Genomic DNA, 5,206 nt, shown 5'->3' on the forward strand with positions numbered 1-5,206 from the left:
CTGTAAGTTCACAGTAGGCCAACATGTTTCCATCTAAAACGGCGAAATCTAGAAACATTCAAAAGTAACCAAAATTGTATTTTATACTGTTTATATCCTTTAATGATTTTACATGTTGATGGGTCATATGTATTCTATATATAAAAACCCTTTATACAGAGACGTGACCATACTTTCAGTTTTTTCCGTTTCTGATTGTGTCTGGGAGTTTGTCTCTGGTCCCTAAGCCCTTATTGGGCAGCGTTCGCCACTGGCAGTCTATAAAAGTCCGACTGGAGAACAGAGTTACCACTTTCCAGAAGGACAGCCAGCCAGCGAGCCCCCCCCGATCAGGTACCGTCCACTTTTTAAAAAACTGTTCTCTTCTTAAAACATTTAGTGCAATGTAAACACTTGGGAAAACTCGTGTTGTGGTTATCAAGGAAACGAGGCAGTTGCTTTGGACTGTAGCCGAGACCTACGCACTTTGCTTATGTTCCATGTCTGACTACTTCATATACATATATATATATATATAGTTCCATAGCTCTATGGATATATGTATATATGGGCTACTGTATAAGTTCGTCATAGCGTTTGGGAATAAGGAAACGGGAGCCTAATTTCTTACATATTGCAACCGTTAGCAATGCATCTATCTTTTTTTAAAACTGAAAGTTTTTGACATATTCCCTACGAAAACCCCTGCCTCTTATTCTTGTTTGTCTGTCTGTTTGTAGCCGACTTGACAGTATGACTACTTTTGGTTGGGGGACACTGGTTCATCGGTTGTACAAGCTGGAGCCTGAATAGCCCTTGATCACGACTCTCAGTTCCATTAGATCACACAGGTCATTGGACTAAGGTGTCGGCTGTTGAGGTGTTTTTGTTAAGAGCCCCTCTGAACTCTCAGTCTGAACACTGCGATACGGGGTTGGAAGCCCTTAATTTCTCTCTGATATGAAAGACCCCCCCCCCCCCCCCACAAAAAGGTTAAATGGCTCCATACCTTGATAGGATCAGTGTTCCCACGCGGTCATATCGCCATGTTACGCCGCATGTTTACGGACAACAGAAGGAGAGGCGACCACCTGTACCAATCAGAGCCTTCAGGAAGTATTCATACCCTTTGACCTTTTCCACCTTTTGTTGTTAGGCTCAAATTCGAAATGGATGAAAAACATGCTCCATAGCCTATGGATCTGTAACTGCTACAGTGTAGTTTAGTAGGATGGAGGCTCCATAGCCTATGGATCTGTAACTGCTACAGTGTAGTTTAGTAGGATGGAGGCTCCATAGCCTATGGATCTGTAACTGCTACAGTGTAGTTTAGTAGGATGGAGACTGTATGGATCTGTAACTACTACAGTGTAGTTTAGTATGATGGAGGCTGTATGGGTCTAACTACTACAGTGTAGTTTAGTAGGATGGAGGCTCCATAGCCTATGGATCTGTAACTGCTACAGTGTAGTTTAGTAGGATGGAGACTGTATGGATCTGTAACTACTACAGTGTAGTTTAGTAGGATGGAGGCTCCATAGCCTATGGATCTGTAACTACTACAGTGTAGTTTAGTAGGATGGAGGCTCCATAGCCTATGGATCTGTAACTGCTACAGTGTAGTTTAGTATGATGGAGGCTGTATGGATCTGTAACTACTACAGTGTAGTTTAGTAGGATGGAGACTGTATGGATCTGTAACTACTACAGTGTAGTTTAGTAGGATGGAGGCTCCATAGCCTATGGATCTGTAACTACTACTGTGTAGTTTAGTAGGATGGAGGCTCCATAGCCTATGGATCTGTAACTGCTACAGTGTAGTTTAGTAGGATGGAGGCTCCATAGCCTATGGATCTGTAACTGCTACAGTGTAGTTTAGTAGGATGGAGGCTCCATAGCCTATGGATCTGTAACTGCTACAGTGTAGTTTAGTAGGATGGAGGCTGTATGGATCTGTAACTACTACAGTGTAGTTTAGTAGGATGGAGGCTGTATGGGTCTGTAACTGCTACAGTGTAGTTCAGTAGGATGGAGGCTGTATGGATCTGTAACTACTACAGTGTAGTTTAGTAGGATGGAGGCTGTATGGATCTGTAACTACTACAGTGTAGTTTAGTAGGATGGGAAGCTGACCCATGTTGACTCGAATACTTCCCACTGTTCTCAAGTTGGCTGGATGTCCTTTGGGTGGTGGACCATTGATACACACAGGAAACGGTTGAGTGTGAAAAACCCAGCAGCGTTGCAGTTCTTGACTCAAACCGGTGCACCTGGCACCTTCTATCCTACCCCGTTCAAAGGAACTTAAATATTTGGTCTTGCTCATTCACCCTCTGAATGGCACCCAGGTCTCCATTGTCTCAAGGCTTTAAACATCCTTCTTTAACGTGTCTCCTCCCCTTCAGCTACACTGAAGTGGATTGAACAGGTGACATCAATACGGGATCTTAACTTTGACCTGGATTCACTCATGGAAAGAGTAGGTGTTCATAATGTTTTGTATGATCAGTGTCTAGAATGAGTGTTCCCCCCCCCCCCCGGCCAGATAAGGAGAGTCACGGAACAGACAGACTCCCGGACTGCGAGACCAACTCAAGGACCACTTGTCCTCTTTCAACTAGCTAATGTCATTCAAATGGCATGAATGTTGTGTGAGCGGTGTATTAATAAACCCACTGCGTTCCGTACTGTAATACAGTATCGCCTCAAACCCTGACCGCTAGTGAAAGGTCAAACTCAAATCTCTTGTGAATGTAGTGAAAGGTCAAACTAAAAGGGGAAGGGTCAATGAGGCTCTACAACGCTTCACACACACACATTGCACACATTAACTGCTAACCACACACTAGCTATATGCAGAACACACTAACACACTGTACACACAACATACTGTACGCAGTACACACGGACACACTAACACTATACGCAGCACGTATACATTTCACAGTATCTTGTGTTTATTAATAGCAGTCTTTAGAGCATTCAGGACATTGCTGTACACCCCTCTGATCTGCTCTTGGGGGAGCCCTTCACACAGCTGCACTCCTGGCCGAGTGACCGTGTGGAGACAGCTTAGTGTCCAGCTCAGATTTAATGGGCAGGCCGAGGCGGGCGGGCAGGCCGAGGCGGGCGGGCGGGCGGGCAGGCCGAGGCGGGCGGGCGGGCGGGCAGGCCGAGGCGGGCAGGCCGAGGCGGGCAGGCCGAGGCAGGCAGGCAGGCGGGCAGGCCGAGGCAGGCAGGCGGGCAGGCCGAGGCAGGCAGGCGGGCAGGCCGAGGCAGGCAGGCGGGCAGGCCGAGGCGGGCAGGCCGAGGCGGGCCGAGGCAGGCGGGCGGGCAGAGAAAGTGGTGGTGGTAGGTTCTGCAGGGGGAGCAGCTAAATATTCTAGTATATCTCTCTCTAAACCGTGATCTGAATGTCCTGGCCTGCCGTTGGTCAGCTGTGACCTCACTGCTCTCTGATAGGCTGGCTGGGTGTGAGATGCGTAGGGGAGGACCTACGGTGTGGGGAGAGGGACAGATTACACTGATGAGAACATGAAGCTACAACAGACTGCCTACCTCAGGACACACCATAGAGAATGATAGAGGCCTCTAATGGCCGAAAGGCAGCGTCATTGCCATTTCAAAGTAGTCAAATGTGTGGGGATTCCTATGGGTTGTAGCCTCAATGGCGCTGCCAATGCTGTCAGACACTATAACATGACAGATATCCAGATGAGTCCTGCATCTCCATACTAAACACTGTAGTGTTCAGACTACAGAACAGATTGCTAGGAGACGCTGACCTGTATTCTGATTGGCTCCGAGCAAACAGAAAACTGAAGTTCTTAATGTTTTCTCTCTACCACACCTCTAGTCAGGATGTCTATCACTGAGATCCATACCTCTCTCTCTCTAGTCAGGATGTCTATCACTGAGATCCATGCCTCTCTCTCTCTAGTCAGGATGTCTATCACTAAGATCCATGCCTCTCTCTCTCTAGTCAGGATGTCTATCATTAAGATCCATGCCTCTCTCTCTCTAGTCAGGATGTCTATCATTAAGATCCATGCCTCTCTCTCTAGTCAGGATGTCTATCATTAAGATCCATGCCTCTCTCTCTAGTCAGGATGTCTATCATTAAGATCCATGCCTCTCTCTCTCTAGTCAGGATGTCTATCACTAAGATCCATGCCTCTCTCTCTAGTCAGGATGTCTATCATTAAGATCCATGCCTCTCTCTCTCTAGTCAGGATGTCTATCACTAAGATCCATGCCTCTCTCTCTCTAGTCAGGATGTCTATCATCTATCACTAAGATCCATGCCTCTCTCTCTCTAGTCAGGATGTCTATCACTAAGATCCATGCCTCTCTCTCTAGTCAGGATGTCTATCACTAAGATCCATGCCTCTCTCTCTCTAGTCAGGATGTCTATCACTAAGATCCATGCCTCTCTCTCTAGTCAGGATGTCTATCATTAAGATCCATGCCTCTCTCTCTCTAGTCAGGATGTCTATCATCTATCACTAAGATCCATGCCTCTCTCTATCTAGTCAGGATGTCTATCACTAAGATCCATGCCTCTCTCTCTAGTCAGGATGTCTATCACTGAGATCCATGCCTCTCTCTAGTCAGGATGTCTATCACTAAGATCCATGCCTCTCCCTCTCTAGTCAGGATGTCTATCATTAAGATCCATGCCTCTCTCTCTAGTCAGGATGTCTATCACTAAGATCCATGCCTCTCTCTCTAGTCAGGATGTCTATCACTAAGATCCATGCCTCTCTCTCTCTAGTCAGGATGTCTATCATTAAGATCCATGCCTCTCTCTCTCTAGTCAGGATGTCTATCATTAAGATCCATGCCTCTCTCTCTCTAGTCAGGATGTCTATCACTAAGATCCATGCCTCTCTCTCTCTAGTCAGGATGTCTATCATTAAGATCCATGCCTCTCTCTCTCTCTAGTCAGGATGTCTATCACTAAGATCCATACCTCTCTCTCTCTAGTCAGGATGTCTATCATTAAGATCCATACCTCTCTCTCTCTCTAGTCAGGACGTCTATCATTAAGATCCATGCCTCTCTCTCTCTAGTCAGGATGTCTATCATTAAGATCCATGCCTCTCTCTCTCTAGTCAGGATGTCTATCATTAAGATCCATACCTCTCTCTCTCTCTAGTCAGGATGTCTATCATTAAGATCCATGCCTCTCTCTCTCTCTAGTCAGGATGTCTATCATTAAGATCCA

At 46.3% G+C, this 5,206-nt stretch overlaps 1 protein-coding gene across 2 annotated transcripts in view; it reads left to right on the top strand.

Annotated features, from left to right (window-relative positions):
- The first annotated feature begins 254 nt into the window (after nt 1-254).
- eno3 (enolase 3, (beta, muscle)) overlaps nt 255-5,206 on the top strand; it is a 17,040-nt gene continuing 12,088 nt past the window's right edge. For both annotated transcript variants that reach the window (XM_036986999.1, XM_036987000.1), the window contains exon 1: nt 255-333. The gene's annotated coding sequence lies outside the window, so the exon portion shown is untranslated. The remainder of the gene's footprint in view (nt 334-5,206) is intronic.

Source organism: Oncorhynchus mykiss, chromosome 9, assembly GCF_013265735.2.
Source record: "Oncorhynchus mykiss isolate Arlee chromosome 9, USDA_OmykA_1.1, whole genome shotgun sequence".
Lineage (NCBI taxonomy): Eukaryota > Metazoa > Chordata > Actinopteri > Salmoniformes > Salmonidae > Oncorhynchus > Oncorhynchus mykiss.